The sequence below is a fragment of the Sus scrofa genome, chromosome 11 (assembly GCF_054392235.1).
Source record: "Sus scrofa isolate SSC_HxYL_T2T_F1_AM1 chromosome 11, Sscrofa_HxYL_maternal_Yorkshire_Landrace_v2.0, whole genome shotgun sequence".
NCBI classification, from domain to species: Eukaryota; Metazoa; Chordata; class Mammalia; order Artiodactyla; family Suidae; genus Sus; species Sus scrofa.
In genome coordinates this window covers 55,314,562-55,338,850 of record NC_139393.1, presented here as the reverse complement: position 1 = coordinate 55,338,850, position 24,289 = coordinate 55,314,562, and the positions used below count along the sequence as shown (strand labels likewise).

The window sequence follows — 24,289 nt, the reverse complement described above, 5'->3', positions numbered from 1 at the left end:
CTGAGAAACCCAACACAAAGGTGCGCCCACATGGGCATCCTCTGCCTTGAATAAACAACAGACCACATAGTAACAAGAGTTAACTGTATTATGCTTCTAAAAATTCATGAGCAAATGAGTCTCTGCTTCCTAACTAGATGAGTTTGCATCTTACAATGATGTTGCAGTTCCTGCATAATTTTTTGACAAGGTTATGAGTTTTTAAAAGATTTACAAAGAAAGGGCCCTCTTTAGACTGCAGAGGGTGAGTAGTCTCTGCAGGAAGGGGCAGGTGATGTTTGATGCCATCGAACCAGGGAAGACGCAGGACCTCAGGAAAAAGCAAACAATAGATCATCATCCTTAACCTTTCTCATTCATCTGGAAGTTGAAGGATACAAATATCCAAAGGGAAGCTCTGATAGGATGGAACTAGTGAGATAGAGAACTTGTCAAGAGCTTATTTTGCCAATGGGAATGTACCGGGAGCTGGCCATTTAGAGAAGGTTGGCAAACTACAGCCTACAGGACCAACCTGGCCCTGCCTGCTGTTCTAAAACCTTATTGGAACACAGTCCATGTATTTACACACTGTCAGTGGCCACTCACAATCTACGACTGCAGAGATGAGCAGTGGCAATAGAGACAGCATAGTCCACAAGTCTAAAATATTTTACTGCCTAGCCCTTTACAGAAAGCTTGCCAATCTCTGAGGTAGGGATGCATCTAGTAGCTGGTTCCCTCCAAAGTTTCCCTCAGAATAGCTGGCGCTCTCACAGGAAACAGTTTTATCTGGTAAAGCGAATGATTAGAGGTCTTGGGGCTGAAACGATCTCAACCTATTCTCAAACTTTAAATGGGTAAGAAGCCCGGCTCGTTGGCGTGGGGCCGGGCGTGGAATGGGGGTGCCTAGTGGGCCACTTTTGGTAAGCAGAACTGGCACTGCAGGATGAATGGAATGCCAGGTTAAGGTGCCCGATGCAAGATGGATTATCTAGAAGATTCATAGTGCTCTTCTATGACTGTTTCCCTTTTATTGCTGATGTTTTGGTAATCAACATAGAAAAAATATTCCACCATGCTTCAGTTAAGCTATAGCAAAACAAAATCAAAATCCTTTCTCTAAATTAGTACCAGAGGAGTTCCCGTCATGGCTCAGTGGTTAACGAATCCAACTAGGAACCATGAGGTTGCGGGTTCGATCCCTGGCCTCACTCAGTGGGTTAAGGATCTGGTGTTGCCATGAGCTGTGGTGTAGGTTGCAGACATGGCTCAGATCCCAAGTTGCTGTGGCTCTGGTGAAGGCCAGCAGCCACGGCCCTGATTAGACCCCTAGCCTGGGAACCTCCATATGCCACGGGTGCAGCCCTAGAAAATACAAAAAATAAAATAAATAAATAAATAAATAAATAAATTAGTACCAGATAGTTAAAGGACTCCCCTGACAGTTATAATGGGGATAGCGCATAATCCCAAGGGGGTGGTTACAGCCTTGGGGTCCAGCTCTTCCAGGAAATTCAGATCATGAGATTCTCCAGTGCAAAACCTCATTTGGTAGTATTTCTTTTTCCTCATTCCCTTCCAAACAACAAAGATGTATTTTTTTTTTAATGTGTGTGTGTTTTCACTTTTAAAATCAGCTTTTTTGGTATAGAATTAACATATAATAAATGCCATTAATTTTGTGTGTATAGCCTTAAAGGTAAAATACAGTAGTGTCACCACCACACAATCATAGTGTTAGACATTTCCATCATCCTAAAAAGTTCACTCATATTCCTTTGCAGTCAATCCCTTCCTCCACTTCCTGGCCTTGGCAACCAGGGATCTGCTTTCTGTCATTAGAGCTTCGCTTTTCCTCATTTTTCACATAAATGGAATCATAAGATATAAATACCCTTTCTAATAAAAATTGTATGTATTTAAGGGGTACAACATGAAGATTTGAGACTATTTATGTACAATTACTACAGTATGCTAGGTATAATAAGCCAATACAGAAAGAAAAAAAAAACTGCATAATCTCACTTATATGTAGAATCTTAAAACATCAAATTCATAGAAGCAAAGAGTAGAACCCCCCTTTCAGGGACAAAGGGGAGGTGGGGGAAGTGGGGAGATGTTGATCAAAGCTGGAATTTTATAGGATAAGTCTAGAGATCTAAAGCATAGCATGATAACTATTGTTACTAACACTGCATTGAATACTGGAATTTACTGAGTGTAGATTTTAGGCATTCTCATCATTTAAAAAATCATAACTATGTGAGGAGATGATATTTTCATTAGCTTGACTGTAGTAATCATTTCACCATGCAAAAGGCAGTGTTTCTTTACATATTCTGCCGGTGCCTTTCTTTCATTATTTACAATATATTTCTAACCTGCTTACAAGAAAAAATAAATAAGGGAAGCTTACGTAATAGAACATGAGATAGAAACGTTTTTAAAGAAGGTTGTCGAAGAGATCCAAAATCACAGAATAACTTTTTATATTCCCAGTTGACCACATGTTTAGAACAAGCTCCATCTTCAACCACCGTTGCTAAGACTACATTAACGTACACAGGATGCAGCCTGCCACATGAAAACAGTATCAACAATCCCAGATTCTGTTATAAAATATGAATGGCCACCCTGTGCAGCACTCAGTAGAGTTAGCTCTCATTATCTCATTCTTCCTTTCTTCATTCATTCAACAAACATTCACGGAACCTTCCCTGTTTTGGCACTTGCATCCAAGTACAACTATAGCATAAGACAAGCTCTTTCTGAAATTCTCTCAGTCCATCTGGTGAGCTCCTATGGCAGGGCAGACGTTTTTCAAATGTGTATTAGATAAAACTATTGACAAGATGCTGGCATCTCTATTTTGTTAACATTGAAGAGCTCAGAGAAAAATCCCCCTGTATTCTCTGTCTTTTAGACACTGAGCTCAACCCCAACAAACAGAAGATGTTAACTACGTGATGAAGCATTCTTCACTCCAGAAAGAGGGTCACAGTGAGATAACTCCATGGAACCCCTCCAGGGACCACCTGATGTCAGCTCTGAAGAAGAAAGCAAGCTTGCATCTTACCCTGATCCTTATCTGAGGCTCTATTTTCCGCTCCTAAATTATAAGACCCCTTCCTTCTCTTTCTCAAGGGGTGGGCACAGTCTTGAGGGCATGAGCTTGTGGTGGTCTCCACTGCCTGGCAAAGCTACTCTTCTACTTGACCTGCCCTGCCCCCGAAAGAAAAATAAAAACAAACTCAGAGAGTAGAGCAAACATGAGCACTCAAAAAAATAAAAATAAAAATAAGGGAAAACAGTAGATTCTTGATATAGGAAATGGCTTCCAGTTTTGAGAGGGATGTGAGAGAAAAGGAAGAGACCTCAGTGGGGAAATCAGGGGAAGAATGCCTTGGCTAAAGGGCCAAAAAATGTTAGACTAGTGAATGGGAAATTAGTATTGAATCTACTCACTGTGTCTGGGGGAACATCATACAGAAAGTGCTTTTGCAGCATCTCCTGAAAAACAAGGAGAAATAAATCAGTAAGGGAAAGCTTCTGCCCCAAGGTTTCACCATTCCTTCAACAATTTGACAAGAGCAACATGACTGCTGTATCAAAGTGGATTAGAGCTCACTGATCTTTTTTTCTAGATCACTGCTGACTCCCCCTGGAAGTAGTTTCAAGTCAGGTGCCTTAACCTTTAGGGTAAGTGGACTCCGCACTTCACAGGATCCTTGGTTGAGACACACGAACACATTCAATGACATTATCCCTCAAAACATTCCATTAATATTTAATCATTTTTAAAGGAAATATTTACATTTCCTTGTAAAACCCCTGATGAAAATGAACATGAAAGCCCTTTGTTTGGAAAGCAGGACCTATTCAGATGTGCTATGCTAAGGCTGTCAAACATGTCCAGCTTTGCAGGAAGGAGGAACAGGAAGAGTTTGTGAGAACAAGAGTTGGTGTGTTTGTTGCCGTCTCCAAAGCAAACGAGAGCAAGAGGACAGAAAATTCTGGCCAAAGTGAATGCTTTTGAAAGGAAAGAAGAAAGAAGAATGACTGCCATGGAAATCATAAAATCTGAGTATTTGTTTAGATAAAAAGAAAGGAACTCTAACGAAATTTCTTTTTTTTTTTTTCTTACTGTTATAACTCATCTTTGGCTTTCCATTCAAAGCTTTCTAGTCAAGACCTGACCTGCAAAGCCAAATGCATTTAAACTTAAATGCTCAACTTTAATATAAAATTAGTCTCTATGTAATTACTGAAAAGACATGCTCCTAACAGTAAAAGAAACTACAAAACCCTTTAAAGCTCCTTCTATGCTGAGGATATATTTATTACTTCTAGGGTATCACTTTTTCAAATCCCTTACAGGCTTGCTAGATTTTTGTAGAGATTTTCATTGATAAAGAAAGGTTTCAAATGGTTTTGTGAGATTCTATAATTTGCTAGAGGATATATTTCTGATCGTTTATTCTTTTCCTGCTTCCAAATTACATTTCCATCCACATTGCATCACTCTGCAGTTTCCCCTCAAAGCAAGTAATGAGTGAACCATTTGCTCAGTAAATATTTATTGACTAGCCGTGATCAACAAAGAATCGGACAAATAGTTGATGTTAAATAAAATTAAAAAAAAATACTAGATGCACCTCAGGATGTGTTTATTCTGAGGGTATCTCTTAGCTTTGGGAGAATACAAAGTATATGAAATGTAGATTCTACCTTTAGATGGGGTCTTGGCAATAGAAACACCCATGAAAATGGTATGGAAAAGCATCATGGAAATTCAAAGAAGGAAGAACATTCCCTATTGGGGTTTCAGAGAAGTCCTTTGGAAAAAGGAAGCCTTTGAACTTGACCTAGAAAGATGTTCAGAATTTAGGTCTGTGGAGACAGAGGCCAAGGCCATCATGGGCCAAGGGAACACATAAAAAGCATAAGCACAGACTTGTGAAATTTATAAGGCACTTCAATTCCCAGCTCTAGATAAACAATTACAATATATGCTACTGAGAGTGAAGGAACGATTAACATAAAGGCAAGAGAAAAAATCATCAGCCCAATATTCAATTTAATATATTTTATTCCTTGAACTAAACTGTATTGAGCATCTAGTAAGTGCTTATTTGTAACTTGCATTGAGATCCAATAATGGATTAGGTAAGGACAAGTGAAACAAAATTTCTGCCCTTGAGTTTCTCACACTTTAAGAGTGAGACCAATACATAATTCAATGCTTTCAGTATAAGTACTATGATTTTTTAAAAAAGCAGGCACAGAAAAAAAAAAAAAAAAAAAAAAGCATCTAACTCTGGTTGGGGAGGAAGGTCAAGGAAGGCTTCCTGAGCAGACACAAATGAAACTCAACCTTCAAGGAGAAGAAGCAGTTAACAGGCAAGGGAGAGGTGTGAATCAAGGAGGCTCCTCAGACACAGGTAAGGAGCTGATGGGCAGGCAGTGAAGTAAGGTTGCCCACAATTAGATTTCAGCACGTGCCCCCAACATGGATTATTAACTGCAAACCCATTTAAACTTCACATTATTAGCACTTGATTTATAAACAGGCATTAAAATTTCATTCACTTGACAAATATTTATTGAACCAAGCTTGTCCACACAGTGTTTTCTGCTTAATTCCTCCCTGGCTTTTGCTCACGGGGTTTTCTTTGCCTGGCCTGTCAATCTTCTCTCCATCTTCACCCATCAGAGTTCTATCCAGCCACCAAGAAGGTATCTATTCAAAAGCCATCTTTTCTTTTTTTTTTTTTTTTTTGACTTTTTAGGGTTGCCCCTGTGGCATATGGAGGTTCCCAGGCCAGGGGTCGATTCAGAGCTACAGCTGCCAGCCACAGCCACAGCCACACCAGATCTGAGCCGTGCCTGTGGCATACACCACATCTCATAGCAACGCCAGATCCTTAACCCACGGAGCAAGGCCAGGGATTGAACCTGCATCCTCATGAGTACTACTCAGGTTTGCTACCGCTGAGCCATGACAGGAATTCCCCAAAGCCATTATTTTAGTGAAACTTTACTGATTATCTCAAATTCTTCCTACTTCTTTTAAGTACCCAATACACTTTCTTTGTACTATCTTGTTATGCCTACCCCATTTTGCCTTATGTAGTTGTGTTTATACCAAAATTTATGTAAGACCAAACAAATACTTTTATTACTCTTTTCTATTTTTAATTCTCTACAAGACTAGAATAATGTTTTGCATCACAACTTTTGCTGAAAGGAGTTGACATGGTTGTTCCAAGAATAAATCAAATACATGTGAGGAAAAATATTGTTCCTGTTTCCAGGGCTATGTATGTGTGCATATATTTGCATATATATTTCCTTGCATAAAAATCTATACATATGTAAAACCAATAACCACCTTCACCAAAGTTTCCTCTAGTATTTATATTACTTTTCTCCATAGTTACTCATCTATACCAAGAGTAAAGGTACTAGAGAAATGAAAACTTGGAGATGATTCCAGAAGGGTTTCAATACTATATGATTCCAATTATATGACATTATAGACAAGGTAAAATTATAGCAAAAAAAAGGTAGATGAGAGGTTCTGGGGTTTGTGAGTGGGTTGTGAAGTTCAACTGCAAAAGGATATTGAACTATTCTCTGGGGAGATCAATGTGTTCTAAACCTTGACTATGATGATGGCTGCAGGACTTCATATATTTACCAAAACTCATTGACTTTATTCATAAAGTGTGTTTTATAGTATATAACTTACACCTCAATAAAATTATCTTAAAACACTAGAAAACTGACAGAACACTGTAAACCAGCTATAGTGAAAAAAAAAAGATATTATATTAAAAAAACACATATTATACTAAAAAAAAAATACTTGACTTTAAGCCAGGTCCCTGAAAACTGAAAATTTTTGTGTTATACACCTTTTGTTAAACTGATGAAGGAATTATAACTTTGGTGAGGAAAGATGATATTAACTTTTACATTACATAGAAACAATCCAGACTCACAAGTACAATAATAAATATTTGATTGAAGTTGAAAATATTATGTAACATTTGTCGATTTTGCTAAAAACCCATATGCTTAAGACAAAAACTTCTGCATGACTTGGAAACAATAGACAGAGGTGATATAATCATTACAGCAGCCACATATGGAGAATTAGGTACAACATAAAAGGAGTGGAACTGAGAATATTTATATATCAAGAAACTTTTAGCTCCTCAAAAAAAAAAAAAAAAAAAACTGGGAGGAGAGGAAATCAAGATAGCAGGAAACCAGAAAATTGATCACTGGAATTTAAATTACCCTGGAACAAACTTCAATTCTGCTTTCCTAAATTGATGAAGAAAAAATACACATTTGAGGGAGGGTATGGACAGAACAGTTAAACAGTGGGACAGTTATAAAGCTGACGCACAGGAAATGACTTCAGGATATTAGAAATGGAAATATGCAAGGGAAGGACCCTCGGCTGCTCCCAGACACAAAGGTCAGATATTATGCAGGAATAGTCTAATATTAGTCTCCAGTTAAAATTCTATTTTCAAATCTCATTTCCAAAGAACTCCACAGTACATCCACTTTCTGTTGCAGAGAATTTCATTGCAGCGAATGTTCTATTCCCAGTCAACAGATACTGGAAAGCAAAGGCCATTCTAGGAGCTGCTGCGAATAAAGAAGGAGGGGAAAAAATCTGCAGAATCAGTTACTTACGTTTCAGGAAGGAATTATTTAAGGAGCTATTAGGTATTCCTCTCACCCTTTCTTAGTCATAAAATCTTGCATGTGTATTTTTTCTGTGCGATGGAAGATTGAATAGGTTTTCCTGAGCAGGTGACTGAGATGGCGAATTTTAGAGTTTGAAGTCAACTGTCTCCTAGTATTATACTCAGGGCGGCCCTGCTTTCTTTCCTGTCCTTGCCCACCCCGCTCCCCCATTTCATTATGTAACCACTCTAGAAGTTTCTGATACCATAAAGGAACACTATAAAGACTCTTTTCTTCATATGACGATTAATTTCTCATGTCACATTAATTTTTGTTAACTGACTTCAATCAGGTCTAACAGAAAATCAGAGATAAAGGAGAGATGAATTTTGGCAATGGCAGAAAAAGCTTTGAACTTGGAACCATAGACTTGATTCAAGTTCCACTGACTTCTGGACAATTTATAGAAATAAACATCCCATGTGTTTCCACAGCCACCTTGTGCATGCATTAAGCATAGTTCCATTCACTGCAGTGTAACCCACCTCTTTAGTCATGCTCCCCAAGCCCCAGGACCTTAAGTCCTTCAAAGGCAAAGTTTGTCTTTGTTACTGAATCCTTTCTACCCAAGAGAATGTCTGGCAAGACTGGGGGAATAAATAAGAGTAAACAAATCATTTCACCTTTCTGAGTTTTGTTTTCCCAAGTGTACATTAAAAGGAAAACAGCTTCTTTGCGGGTTATCATGGGGTTTAAGATACATACAACAAATAATGAAAAATTCAGTGCAAGGTAGAAAGTTACATGGCATCTCCTTATTACTTATATTCATCCAACACTTAAAAACAAAAGACTCTAGAGAAAAATCATTCAGTTCATGTTATAGTAAGTACCACCATAATGAAAATCTATGTACCAAAAAATAATCTCAAGTGCTATTGACCACCTCCGTATCTGAGCAATAGTTTAAGTAGACAAATCCAGGAAAAAATGTAGTTTGGATGACCTTTTTAAATCCATAATAACAGAAACTGCCTCGGATACAAAAGAAGATGTTGGCATTTATTTGTAGCCCCATGTTTCTAAGACCCAGGAGCAGAAGAAGCCAAATGCAAAGTGCATGTCCCCACCCACCCCCCAAAAATCAGGGTGTTTTTTTAAGATGGATGGTAAAGTGTGAGATAAAGAGGCATGTAAAACAGTCCTCAATTCATTCATCCATTCTTCCTTCTAGTCTATCTATTCAACCAAAAACCTTGAATATCCACTCAATAAATAATGCATTCTACATATAGGCTGTGAGCATCTACTAGATACAGAATTACTAGTGGAAAAAGTAACAAGTAAGCCATATTCTGTGCCTTAAAGTTACTTACAAGTAGGAGGTGGGGGGGAACATTCCAGAATTTGTGTGCAGGGGAGTCATGCTATTAATTTACTTTAGCATTTAGTATATGTGCTCTATAAATCACCGTAGAGAATTCTGAATGTTTGTTACAGTGCCTTATTTGCATGTGCAGAATTTGACAAGATCATAAAGATATTTTTTTAATAAGGGCCTTTTATGTCACATAAAAAGATGTTTTCTTTGAGAAATATTCCCATTGAAAAGTATATTCCTGAAAGACTTCATCTGTTCATTAAGTTATTACCCATTTATATAAAAGAGTGGATAAACATATTTTGGAAAATGAGTCAAGGATGAAAATAGGTATACATTTCGTTGCCAGATATAAGATACTTCACAGTTACTGAGGGTGTTAAATGGAAAGAATAATGGGAAGGATAATCCAGTAGGTTAGAGTAAATGACCATGTCTTATCTGTAGACCAATGTCTAGCCCAGGGCGGACACACAGTATATTGAAAAATGAATGAAGGAAGGAAAGAAGGAAGGAAGAATGGTGGGATGGTGTCAGCTGAAATTCAGAAGAGAGAACTAAATCAAATGGAAAGGAAATTAATAATCTAATTAGTCTTCCTTTCTTCCGTGACCCACTGCTTCTCATCCTCATCTGTGAATGTATGATAACATGAAATAAACTGGAATTTGGAGCTCAAATCTAGACTACTCCAACTGGGTAACTAATGTAACTCTTTGAAATTCTATTTATAAAATGAAGATAATATACATATATAATGTGTGGAGACATCTAGCACACACCGTTTCTGACACAGAATTACTGTTCTACATCTTTGAATTGACATTTTAGATTTAAATTTTTCTTGGAGCCAAAAAACCTGTTATTCCATAGCAATAATGTGCTAAGATTCTATCCAATGTCATTCATCTGGAACCCATTTTTATATCACTAATATTTTCTTTTTCTTTTTTTTCTCTAGGAAATTTTTTTTTATTACTCAATGAATTTATTACATTTATAGTTATACAATGATCATCACAATCCAATTTTATATAGTTTCCATTCCACAACCCCTGCACATCTCTCCCACCCCACCCCCCAAACTCTCTCTTTTGGAAACCATAAGTTTTTAAAGTCTGTGAGTCAGTATCTGTTCTGCAACGAAGTTCATTCTGTCCTTTTCTCAGATTCCACATGTCAGTGAAAGCATTTGATGTTGGTGTCTCATTGCATGGCTGACTTCACTTAGCATGATAATTTCTAGGTCCATCCATGTTGCTAAAAATGCTGGTATTTCACTCCTTTTAATGGCTGAGTAATATTCCACTGTGTATATGTACCACCTCTTCTTGCTCCACTCCTCTGTCCATGGACATTTAGGTTGTTTCCCCATCTTGACTATTGCAAATAGTGCTGCAATGAACATTGGAGTACATGTGTCTTTGCGAGTCATGGTTTTCTCTGGATAGATGCCCAGGAGCGGGATTGCTGGATCAAATGGGAATTCTATTTTTAGTTTTCTGAGGAATCTCCATACTGTTTTCCATAGTGGATGCACCAATTTGCAATCCCACCAACAGTATACTAGGGTTCCTTTTTGTCCACACCCTCTCCAGTTCTTATTGTTTGTAGACTTTTTGATGAGGGCCATTGTGGCTGGTGTAAGGTGGTACCTCATAGTGGTTTTGATTTGCATTTCTCTAATAATGAGTGTACATCACCAATATTTTCAAAGACACACATGAAGACAGGTAATTGTAGGAAAAAAAAAATATCCTCTGCTACCCTCTCTCAGTCAAGGGCTCCCAAACTCTCTTGATCATCAGTAGCCGTCTACATGGTATGATATGAAGGCTATGTAAAGTTATTCCTGGCTTGAAATACCTTTCTAACAGTCTGTCTGTGAACTAGAAAGCACATCTTTAGAATTACTTGTTTGAATTAAAGCAAAGGTCAATCCCAACTTCCAACCCACTTAGCTCTAAGTTCCTTCCATAACACAACCCTCCTGCTTGAAAAAAAAAAAAATGTCAGAAACAGATTAATATTAATAGATAAGAATGAGACAAAATTGTGCTCAGAAAAAGCTTAACATATGAGTGGATCGAATACAAAACAAAAGAGTAGACTTCAGATTGGGCTTCAAAGACTCCTGGACAAGAGGTAGGTGGTAATAAAAGGGAGTTCCTGGGGGACGATGACACTAAAAGATCTCTATATAAGGCAGGGGACAAGGCTCATGATCACTATTTGAAACCAGGGCTCTAATAGGACTCTCCTGTTCCATAAAAAGAGGCTGAGCATTCGTCAATCTGAGCAATTACTTTATGGGAAGCACTGAACATCAGGAGGCAGGTTGACAATGACATAGCTCACAACAAGAATCTGAGACAAGCCTATTTCTGGCTTTAGGGCTGGATTCCTAATGCTAACAGCATCATTGTGGGGGAAAAAAAAAGAAGTAAAATATCATTGTAAAACTGATCATGCACTAGCTCCCTGGGAGCAGACTGACAGCAACACAAAGCTTATGATGAATATGACAAGAGAGACAAAGGGAGAAAAAATTAGAATCCAATCTAAGTATGTACAAAAATAAATTTCAGAAAGGCCAAAGACCTAACTTAAACATAAAAATTAAAACTTTAAGAATATATAGAATATCGACAGAGGAGTAGATAAAGAAGATGTGGCACATATATGCAATGGAATATTACTCAGCCATTAAAAGGAAAGAAGTAATGATATTTGCAGCAGCATGGATGGACCTAGAAATTATCATGCTAAGTGAAGTTATACAGTGAGGCATGAATGTCACATGCTATCACTCACACATGGAATCTTAAAAAAAGGACACGATGGGAGTTCCCGTTGTGGCACAGTGGTTAATGAATCTGACTGGGAACCGTGAGGTTGCTCAGTGGGTTGGGGACCTGACGTTGCCATGAGCTGTGGTGAAGTTTGCAGACGCGGCTTGGATCCTGCGTTGCTATGGCTCTGGCATAGGCCAGTGGCTATAGTTCTGATGAGACCCCTAGCCTGGGAACCTCCATATGCCACAGGAGCAGCCCAAGAAAAGGCAAAAAGACAAAAAAAAAAAAAAAAAAAAAAAAAAAAGGACACGATGAACTTCTTTGAAAAACAGGTACTGATTCACAGGCTTTGAAAAACTTACGGTTTCCAAAGGAGTCAAGCTGGGGGTCCAGGAATGGGTTGGGGGTTTGAGATGGGAATGCTATAAAATTGGGTTGTGATGATTGCTGTACAACTATAAATGTGATACAATTTTAAAAAAATGGAAGTTAAAACAAAAAATATAGAGAGAATAGTTCAGTGAATTTCAGGTAGCATTGCACAACAATAAATGACTTAAAATGGGGTTAGGATATGATTTGAAAGTAGAGTCCACAGGTCTTGACGATGTATTGGGAAATGAGAGGAGTCAAGATGTCCCCAACATTTTTGACCTGAGCAACAGAAAAATAAAGTGCTAAATACTGCATCTGGGAAGAGAAGAGCAGCAGGCTAGGGAAGGAATGTTAGAAGTTACCTTTGGGTGTGTTAGAATTGAAGTGCCTGGTAGGCTTCCAAATAGAGGTGTGTAACAGCAGGTTGATTTGAGTCTGAGCTCTGGGGAGAAATCATATCTGGAAATTATAATCTGGCTATCAGAAGCTTCTGGTTATTATTTAGCATCATGGAAGTGGATAAGCTTTCTTAGGGAGAAAAAACACTCAGGGAAAAAAAAAATGGTAGAGGACTAAACCCTGAGGAATTCCATTACCTGGAGATTGGAGAGAGCAGAAAGAACCAGCACAGGAACCTGAGAATGAGTAGCCAGTAAGAGAAACGATCCCAGAAGATACTGGCCTAGAAGCCAACTAAATAATATTTCTAGAAGGAAAAATATCCCTAGATCAGAAGTTTCTGAGAAATCAAGTAAGAGCTAGAATTGATCCCAGGTTTGATGATATGGGGACTGGTTAGGGACCAGAAGGAGAAATTCCAGTGGCGTGACAGAGAGGCAAGTGTGACTGGAACAGTACAGAGGAGAGGAAATGAAGAAGACGAAGCAGCGTCTAGATAAAGTTTTCCAAATAAAGGCGAACAGAGAAATGAATCAATAGCTGAAAAGGAAGAATTTTTCTTCAAAGATAGGAAATGGAGCATTTTTAGACTAATGGATATATGGGATTAGAGAGGAAGAAGTCTATGATGAAAGAAAGAAAAAAAGAAATTATGGGAGTCAAGGACACAGAGGGAGAATAAACGCCCGTCCACAGGAGAGGCATCTGGCCTTATGGAGGAGGGAGCGGAACAACAGTGCTTCCATCGTGCATGTCTGCTTTGAATTATTTCATCTTTGTAGAAAGTCAGCATCTATTCTATTTTTTAGTTTTAAGATTAATATGATACCTAGTTGGGTCTTACAATATGTGCATCTCCATCAGACGCCCACATGTTTGGAAATTACACATACACCACACACCTGCAGTGTGTGCCTGGTTCACATCTGCAATATTTCTTTATTCATTTTTTTTCTTCTTCTTTTTTTTTAGGGCTGCACTTGCTGCATTTGGAGGTTCCCAGGCTAGGGGTCAAATCGGAGCTACAGTTGGCAGCCTACGCCACAGCCACAGTAACATCAGATCTAAGCCATGTCTGCGACCTACACCACAGCTTATGGCAACGCTGGATCCTTAACCCACTGAGCAAGGCCAGGGATCAAACTCGCATTCTCATGCATACTGGTCAGATTCGTTTCTGCTGCGCCACGACAGGAACTCCATATGTGCAATATTTAAATCAGGCAATCCTAGGAGGAATCACTTAATCTTTCAAGAAAGGAGTTCTTCAAATAGATTGCTTTCAGAAACTATTTTATAAAGTCACACACAACTCATAGTTCCCTAAGCAGAGTTCTCTGAGCTGAATTAAAATTTGATGCAAAGTGTGGAGGCTGGAGATTTCCCATGGAAAAAAAATTTTAGAAGGAAATATCACTGAGCTCAGCAAACTGAGTCTAGGGTCAAATATTGACTTGAGAAACTTTGATTTTTTTAACTTTTTAACTTTAATTTTTTTTTTATTTTGGAAAATCTTAAAAACTTTTCAGATATGAATGCAATGCTCCTATAGTAAGTTGGTGTAAAAGGTATTTCGGAGTTTCCAATTTCATATATTTCTCCAATCATTCTTTGCGTGAGCTATATATATGCAAAACATATTGCTATAGTTTGGAATAAATAAAATATTTTTGTGTTATTTCTAGAATGGCATGCTCCTGCTTTTACTTTCAGTTGAAATAGCATAAGAGTTTTCTAACAGTCTGCATTGATGTGATTGGAAAATTACCAAATGCTATAAAAACACTTTACACAGAACTCTGAAGAAAAAATTAAATTTGAAAATTAATTCATGCCACATTACTTTGAGGTTTTAAGACTGAGATTTTATTTGAAAGCCCAAAGCTTAAGAGTCACCAGTAATGATGGGCAATTCAACATCAATTATTTTCCTCAGAATTATTAAGGTTTAATTTAAGCAGCCTCAAAAGCTTAAAATGTTCGTTCTTTATATACAACACTCTAAGCTAATGAAGATGTGGTGATTTCAAATGCTGTTATATTTTCATTTCTGTGGCTCACTGTATAGGTCAGCTCAGACTGCCATGATGTAATACTATAGAGTGGTTGGCTTAAGTAACAGGAATTTTTATCTCGCAATTCTGGAAGCTGAGAGGTCCAAGATCAAGGTGCCAGCTAATTCAGTTCCTGGGGAGAGCTCTTCTCCTGGCACAAATGGAGAGCATACATGGCAGAAAGAGAGCAAGAGATCTGGTCTCTCTTCCTCTTATAATCCCATCTCTCTAAACCAAATAACCTCCCAAAGCTCAAATACCATCTCACTTGGTGGGGGCGGGGGTAGGAGTTCAGCATATGAATTTTGAGGGGACCTAAACATTCAGTACATTTCATACATCTTTTCATGAAATTAAGCAGAACTAAACACTGTATCACTTCTACGTCATGTGTGCGGTCAGATAATAATTGTCAAGAATTTTCTCACCACATATACGTCAATGCACTTCTGTCCAAGGGCCAAACTGAGCATCCATGAGCAAAGCATGGAGGCTCTTTCACAAAAACCACGGTACCCACTGGCCTCTAACCAAAAATTACTGAACCTAAAGCCAAATACTTCAGGACACATTTGAAGGATATTTTTAGCTGAGTTCTGTGGCTTTACAGTGCTTCAAAATATCTACAACCTGGCAATGAGTAGCTGGGGGTTTTATTTCCCCCCAGTTTAGCTTTCAAATTGGTAGTAAATGAATCCAAAGACTAAACATTACTTAGTAATTTCAGTAGGTTTGGGGGGTTGCTTATTTATTTGTTTTTTTTTTTGTTTTGTTTTGTTTGAATTGAGCAGGAAGGAAAAGACTTTGCTAAGGACAAATATAACATTCGGTTTAAGAGCTGGAGAAATAAATTTCGACCCACTGATGGCTGACTTTTCTTGTCATCATTTACAGGAGAGCTAATTCTTATCCCTGGCCATCTAAACCACAATTTTATTTTCAAGAGGCCCAAAGTCTTCAGAGTAAACAGAAGGGAAGTAAAATAAACTTTAAATAGTAATGACGGCATGCAGTGTTTGAGCAGAACAAATAACTGACAGGCAATTTCCAGATTTTACACCTCGTTCTAGAAGAGGCTCCCAAACAGCAGTTCAGTAGAGACTGCCTCTCTGTAATATTCATTGTTTTCACCTTTTTTTTTAAATTTATTTTTTATTTTTATTTCCCCCAACACACTTTTTTTTCCATTGTACACCATGGGGACCCAGTTACACATACATGTATACATAATTTTTTCTCGCATTGTCATGCTGTGTTGTATCTAGACATAGTTCTCTGTGCTACACAGGAGGATCTCATTCTTAATCCATTCCAAGAGCAATAGTTTGCATCCATTAACCCCAAGCTCCTTTTTGCTTATGTTTAGCTTGCATAGATACATATATAATGCAAGGAAAAACTCAGAGATTTAAATATGCAAAAGCTCTGCCACACATATAAGCAGATACGAGATACTTCACCTCAAAGGAAAGTATAAAAGACATAAGAAGAAATGGGGGTAGGGGACAATACTAGATTAGATTGTAACTAGCACATCAACAGAACCTAAAGTTATTTCCACATATCGTCACACTGAATCACATCTCTATTTGTCTCCGTCACTCTCTCCATGTTGACAAGTCAGCCCTGATTGCCATGATTAACCCTGGAATTTCTAGGCATTATCGAATTCAGTTGTGAGAAGGAAAGCAGTTGAAGATCTTCAAATCAATAAGTGAAACTGAAAATAGTGTTCGGTCTAGCAGTGGACTTTTCCCAATAGTAGAAATGAAGTCTCCCAGGGACATAGTTGCAGGGAAACTTGAAATTACAAAATATCTATGCCTTCAGAAAAATTAGAGAAAGGACACATCTAATGAAAAGACAAAGTTTCGAGAATGCAGTTTGCATTGTGAAGGATGCTAGAAAAGCCTCCATATGTACTTTTTTTGGCTTTTTAAGGCCATACCTGCAGCATATGGAGGTTCCCAGGTTAAGGGTCTACAGCCTACAGCACAGCCACAGCAACGCCAGATCCGAGCCACATTTGCAACCTACACCACAGCTCAAAACAACACCGGATCCTTAACCCACTGAGCGAGGGCAGGGATCAAACCCTCATCTTCATGGATGTTAGGTTCGTCAACCACTGAGCCATGACGGGAACTCCCATATTTACTTACTTTAAAAAAAAAAAAAGTTCAGATTTCCTAAATTTCATTGAATTGAGTGCCACATCTCAAAAAGCTCCAGCCAAGAGACAACTGATCCAACATTTAGCAGCACTTACTGGACCTTTGCCTATCTTGGGGCTGAAGACAGGTGAGGAAATGGCTCTTGAAGGACTAGGCTGCTGGAGCATAGCTACATACAGTCTCAAAGAGAAGCCAAATTAGCTTGTCTGGCTTAACACTGAAGAAGAAGTGGTGATGCCTTTGAGAAGAGGTATGGGGAGGTTAGCCCTCAGTCTACTCTCCATTTCTTAAAATATTGTTTAACTATAGCAGATAGTCAAAATTTGGTGAATTGTATTCAAAGAAATGGTAAATAAGAATTCCCTTTACCGATAAAGAAGATTCCATCCTTATCTATGGAATTAGATAGGTTTTTTGTTTGTTTGTTTTTGCTTCTTTTTAGGATCGCACCTACAGCACATGAAAGTTCCCAGGCCAGGGGTTGAATCAGAGCTACAGCTGCTGGCTTACACCACAGCCACAGCAACACAGTAGCTGAGCCACATCTGCGACCTACACCACAGCTCACAGCAACGCCTGATCCTTAACCAACTGAGCCAGGCCAGGGATGGAACCCGCATCCTCGTGGATCCTAGTCAGGTCTGTTAACCATGAAGCCATGAAGGCAACTCCTCAGAGTGGTTCAACGCTGGAAGGATCTGGCAAAAGACATGAAAACATCTTCCCTAGAGATTTCTAAGAAGAAAGAAGTTTCTTTTTTCTTTTTAATTTTTTTTATCTTTTGTCTTTTTAGGGCCACACCCATGGCATATGGAGGTTCCCAGGCTAGGGGTCTAATCAGAGCTGTAGCCCCTGGCCTATGCCAGAACCATAGCAACGCCAGATCCCAGTCACATCTGTGACCCACACCACAGCTCACAGCAACACCGGATCCTTAACCCACTGAGCAAGGCCAAGGATTGAACCCACAACCTCATGGTTCATTTCTGCTGAGCCATTACCGGACCTCCAAGAAGCTTCTGATCTGGAAGGCAGACTGTTGGACCCGACTATTTCCTCTTCTATCATTCATACTTATTTTTAAATTCATTTAAGAAGGTCTGGATCTGGGGAGTTCCCATTGCAGCTCGGCGGGCTATGAACCCTACTAGTATCCATGAGGATGGGGGTTTGATCCCTTGTCCCACTCAATGGGTTAAGGATCTGACGTTGCCATGAGTTGTGGTATAGGGTCAGAGCCATGTCTGCACCCTAGTCTAGGAATTTCCATATGCTGCAGGTGCAGCCCTAAAAAGCAAAAAAAAAAAAAAAAAAAAAAAGAGAAGGATGGGGAGGGAGATGGGAGGGGGAGGATGTCTGGTTCTGCATAAGATGCAGTAAGCTCACACCATCTTGTCTCCTCACTCTTATATACCTATTCTATGCAGCTGTAACATAATAACTGGAACAGGTATTTAGGACTCTAAAAAGAAAAGACTAGCAGGTGGATTGGGAAGAAGACCAGAGTTCAAAGTACCACCAAATTTTATGGTGAGTCGCTATCAATTTTTTTTCTCCTCTGATATCCCTCTCCTAGGATTCAGGGCAGCAAGAAACCCTGAGGTGAAGCAGTCCCCTGCTCTTTTTTGTCTGTCTGTTTAGAATTTGGGCATCCATGGCCATTTGCAGATATTGTGCATTAGATGCTAGGAACAAGCTGGCTATAATTGGTTTGGAGATCAGACAGGTTTAGTTTCAAACGGTACGTGTGCCACTCAGAGGTTCTATAACCTTGATGACTACTTAACCTCTCTGAGGGTCCTCTTCCTCATTAGCAAAATGATAAGAACACGTTATAGGTCTGGTATGCAAATCACACTTCTGTGTTGCTAAAAGTTTTCACTCCAGGAAAATGTACTGTTTCTGAATTCATGCCTCAAATGGAATTCAAGTTCTCCTGTAACTTCCTAATTTAAGGTGTCCATTATGCTAGTTCCTCTGTCAAACTGCATGGACAAAAGTTTTCAGAAAAATGTACAGATAGAATTCCCACTCCGGTTGCTCTAAGATTAATTCTCTAGGGTCCTTTTCTGTGCTCCCCAAAATAAGGTCAGAGACACAAGTTCCTTTGATGAAAATCTTTGCTTGTTCTTGGCATTCAAATTGGCTGAGACATTTTGGTTGCTTCAAAATTGCTCACGTAAAGGAAATTAATACCCCAGATAACTTGTTAATTTCCTTTTCAAAAAAACTTCCTAAAATAGTCCTTCATGTGGTTTCAAAGGAATGATTGCTCCAATTGGCAATTTAAGGGAATAGACTCAAAGGATTCTTCATGTCCCTTCCTGCTTCTGACGTTCTCTAATTCCTTGATTTGTAGGATTTTCAGAATATGGAAATATAGAAGAAACCTTTTCTCCCCTAGTGAACCCTAACTGGATAAGTAATCACTATTTTATGGGTATCTCAAGAGCAAGTTCTTTCACAATCAAATTGCGAACTTCTGAAGAATAAGGACCATATCTCTTAGTTCTTTTCTACTTCCCACAGCATATTCGGCACAAGTGTATGCTCAGATAATCACAACCAGTTCTTATTCCCAGGTAGTTGTAGTCTGGGCATTCTACAGGTTCAGCAGAATCATGTTAAACCTTGACTAGTACACCTGCGGATTTTAAAGTTTATTTTTTTATGATAAAGCAAAAGAGCATACCATAGCACACCACATAAAAGTTCGCTTCTTTTCTGTAACTGATTCAGGAAGCATCTAGGGAGACCCGTGAGTAAAGTGTTATTCAGGGAAACAAAAGCCTTTTTGATCAGTAGATAAATAAGAACCCTCTTCAGAACCACAAGTGATTGTCTTGGTCACATGTTTTCCTATATTTTCCTTATTATTTTCAACTCTCCATTCAACCTATTATATTTTGTATAAACTCCAAAGATGATTACAGTTTTCAATGAACATGATTTGAAACTTAGCAACGACCTCACTAAGAGAAGAATTCGGTGGAGAAAAAATATAGAAAGATTGAGCCAGTTTTGTCACTGTTCAAATGCACCCTTTTTTTAAAAGGAGATGTCAGCGTTCCCATTGGGGCTCACCAGTATTGAACTCGACTGGTATCCATGAGGATGCAGGCTCTGTCCCTGGCCCCGCTCAGTGGGTTAAGGATCCAGCATTGCTGTGAACTGTGGTGTAGTTTGCAGATGCAGCTCAGATCCTGCATTGCTGTGGCTGTGGCGTAGGCCGGCAGCTGCAGCTCTGATTCGACCCCTGGCCTGGAAACTTCCATGGCTGTGGATGCAGCCCTAAAAAAAAGCAAAAAAAAAGAAAAATAAATAAAAAGGAAATGTCTACCACTTCCGCCTCACTTAGTTTTGATGACCATCCATAGTGTGTTTGCTTAGGAATGATCATGAGGACATTGGCAATCTGACTGTTCATGACTGTCATACAACCTTCAGGGATGTCCCAAGACAGTCGAGTGAAGACTGTACAGCAGCTCCTTGTATCTGTTGGCCACGTGCCCATAGATCAATAAGCAAGATCAGCAGTACTGTCAAAGCCCATTGAAGAATTAGATTCAGATTATGTCACCATATATGCAAAAGATCTTGATAGAATGTCAGTCAACTCAGTATGTGTATACACACACACACACACACACACACACACACACACACACACACACTCCTGTCAACATATAGTCAGTCAATTCAGAAGCTACCATTGGTTTGAGAAGATACATACATACATACATACCTCCAAGCCAATTTTTTCAGGGATCTACAGCCTCCAATTTTGAATTTGGAGATGACCCTCTCAAAAATGTCATGTGCATAGAGCAACAACCAGAAAGCTTCTATTTCACTCATAAATACCTAGGAAGGAAAGTTGTATTTCACTCCAGTTTGAATAGTTGGATTTATCATACATGGTCACGGGTAACTGTTTATGAACATATTCATTCAACTCTTGCTTAATCTAGTTTTCCTTAGCAGTTGACAATGATACCTTACAGAAAAAAAATACTAAAAAATAAAGCCATGATATCTTCTTAATATTTTCATCTAAGTGTCTTACTCTTTTTTTTCCTTTTCTAGGGCCACTCCCGCAGCATATGGAGGTTCCCAGGCTAGGGGTCTAATTGGAACTGTAGCCACTGGCCTATGCCAGAGCCACAGCGACTCAGGATCCGAGCCACATCTGCGACCTGCATCATAGCTCACGGCAATGCCAGATCCTTAACCCACTGGGCAAGGCCAGGGATCAAACCCGAAACGTCATGGTTCCTAGTCGGATTCGTTAACCACTGCACCACAACGGGAACTCCTAAGTGTCTTGCTCTTTTAACCGAGGCTGCGCATTCACTCTTAAAGACTTTCAAACACATCAAGAAACTTACAAGGAACTTTTTTAGGAGTCATGCGGTCCATAAGAATTGTGAAGAGAGTAAATCTCAAATTTCTGCTCACTCTATTGAATGCACACAACCAAGATCAGTTGGCAATAATTTGGGGCATAGTGACAGGTTAAATTATAATGTGCCAGTAGAACAGAAAGGAAATGTCAGCAGTCAAAGCCACCCAATACCCCCAGCTCTACGTACCAGGAAAATGAAAAACAATTTTATGATTTGTGTGTTTTAGCAGGTACTTGTGTGTTTTAGCAAGTAAGGTGCTATTACTCTGAGAAGTGTGCAACCTAACAATTATAGTTATATTTTCAATGTCTACTGCATCACAGGTAACAGTTTTTAGATTTTTTTGTACTCCAGTGTTTCACACAGGCTACATACAGAATAGCTGGAGAAGTCAACCTCACTCTTCTCCCTGGCTCACCTCTCATACAGCCAGTGGGTTGAATGAGGTTTCCATCTTAATTAGCCAAGGAAACATCAATGTCTCAGAAGTGAGCTGGGCACAGGGAGCAGAAACAGAGTCTTGCTCAGCGGGGCTTTCCCCTGCTACTGGTTCTCCAATGGAAAGTTAAGCTGCCAGGAACACTGCACATGTAGCTCAAGCTATAAAATGAAGATAATATTGTCTCCATTAAGGAATCATGAAGATCTGATGAGAAAACCCATGAACAGGAGAGTCAGCTGTGCTTTAGTGAATCCCACACCAACTCAACTGTATTTCCTCAAGTGTTTCTCCTTCCTTCCATCTGCAATATTCCTGGCATGATCCAAGGAACTGAATATTCCTGTGGCACGATTTTGCTATGCCAAGACTTTTCTCATCAGAGCTTGTGATCATTCTGGTGGATATTCTACTAATTATCCAAGCACTTCCTTTTTTCAAAATGTGCAAATGTGGGGCTCTTGAACCTTGAAAAAACTCAAAAATCAGCATGGCTATACCCTTATCTGGAGGGAAAAAAAAAAATCAGTTGACTCCAGGGTCATCTCTTGGCTACAGCTGTGCCTCCTGCTCTTCAGCCTTCTGGAAAGCCCAGGTCCCTGCTTATGTCTAAATGAACTGAACAAATATTTACTAGGGACATGGTAGATGTTTAGGGCTGGGGTACCAAAAGTTAGCAACAGAGACATGTCCTTATTCAGGGGTTTGACAGTAAAATAGTGACACAACTAAGTATATAGCTCCAAATAGTGAAAAATAACATGAAGGGAAAACAGAGCATGGTGAGAAAATGTGTGTGTGTGTGTGTGTGTGTGTGTGTGTGTGTGTGTGTGTGTGTATCAAGTGGGGGTGATGAAGAATCTCTCTCAAGAATTTTGGAAAAGACCAGTTTGAGTTAAGTAAGCAAAAAAGAGGGATAAGAATATATCTGGGAAGTCTCTGAAATCGAAAGGGCTCCTACAGGGGAGCTTCAGCACGATTCTGGGTGAGGCTGGAGACAGGGCAGACCAGCCTGGCTTGAGGTTGTTCAGACAACCTGGCTTGATTCCAAAAGGCATTAAGGATTCTGACATTTTCCTGAGGTCACTAAGAACACGACTGAAGGGTTTAAGCAGAGGATGACAAGTTCTCGTTTATGGTAAGATAAGAGCTGTGCCAAGTGCACAGTGGCCTCAGTGTGGAGAACAGGCTGCAAAAGGGCACAGAAATGGAAGCACGGAGACCAGTTAAGATGCTATTGTACACGTCCACCTGAGAGATGGTAACCTCTCTCGGATTCTGGTGGTGACTGTGCAGATGGAGGGAACGGACAGATCTGAGATAGTCATGAAGTCGAAATAGATCAGTGACGGGTTATAAAGTCAAGAGAAATCAAGGGAATTCTCAACTTTCTGAGGTTCTAACTTAATCTGTATAACTACATGTTATAGATAATGTTAGGTATCATCTGATAGAGTCATCTGTGCATTTGACAAATATTTCTGGAGTTTCTGGCCCAGTGATTTAAAGTGCCAGTGACCTGACTTTGGCTACTGGTTCTGCCTCTGTGTGACCTTGAGCAAACTTCTTAACCATAAGAATGTGGAGCCTCAAACCCCACCCTGAACCACCTGTGACGTTTCTGAGACTCTAGAGGTTGTGGGAAGTTAGTGAGATGCACATCCCTGAGGCAGATCCTGCTCCTTAGCAGTCTGACCTTGCACCATTGGCGAAGAGAGAAGCATCCAATCCTAGTCCTAAGAAATGACTTTGCTCTTAGTGAAGCTCTACAAATGACTGTGTTGCCTGAGGATAAAACGCATTTCAGAGGCGTCTCCTTGAGCTCACAAATGACAAGGACTGCACTGACTACTTCTTTCCAGAGGTAGAGATGGCTACCACAGAGTTTTCAGTATCTATAGGGTAACAGGTGGGGTGGGGTGGGATGGAGTAGATCTAACATCGGAATGCTAACATTCCAATGTCATCTTATTCATTTTTTAACACTGCAAATGGGCACTCACTCTCAGCATGAGAAACACAATATGGAGCGACAGAGACTAAGGCTGGTGGCAGAGAACATGCCTGATTAAACAAGGAAGCTGATACTCATTTCCAGCTGTGTCTAGATTTTTAAAAAGGACCCAGAAATCAGGATTTTTATGAGATCTCTCCTAATGTTTAAATGTTGGCTCAATATTTAGAAAAAAAAATGATATGTGGGTCAAATAAAACACATCAAAGTGCAGGTGCAGCCCCTTGTACTCCAGGTGGGAATCTGGTTTACCACTACCCCCAACAGGCCCCCATGGGATCACGTATCCACAGGAATGAATTATCAGGATGGAATTTAGATGGTGACAGCAGAGCAGTGTGACGCTGACACAGACCTTTGCCTTACCAAATGAGCTTCACACGGATGAAGTGACATAGAACGTGACCGTGGGGGGAAAAAAGTGACACTAAAGGAGAGACAATTCAACCACTTCTTTATAGAACTAATTACAAGCTTCTACAGAGGAAGGACTTCTGTATATACATATACAGTCTATATATACATAGACTGTAGCACAATCTAAGTTTGCCAGATTAAAAATC

The 24,289-nt window shown here is 39.4% G+C and overlaps 1 long non-coding RNA gene across 2 annotated transcripts in view; it reads right to left on the bottom strand.

The window, feature by feature from the left end:
• The window catches only part of LOC110255828 (uncharacterized), a 153,970-nt gene that overhangs the window by 29,595 nt on the left and 100,086 nt on the right, over nucleotides 1–24,289 (bottom strand). The window contains exons 4-6 of one of the 2 annotated variants that reach the window (XR_014819646.1): nucleotides 21,692–21,873; nucleotides 20,613–20,731; nucleotides 3,448–3,492 (exon numbers count right to left, since the gene is read on the bottom strand). This is a non-coding gene — a long non-coding RNA (uncharacterized LOC110255828). The remainder of the gene's footprint in view (nucleotides 1–3,447; nucleotides 3,493–20,612; nucleotides 20,732–21,691; nucleotides 21,874–24,289) is intronic. The other variant, XR_014819648.1, reaches the window with a different exon arrangement.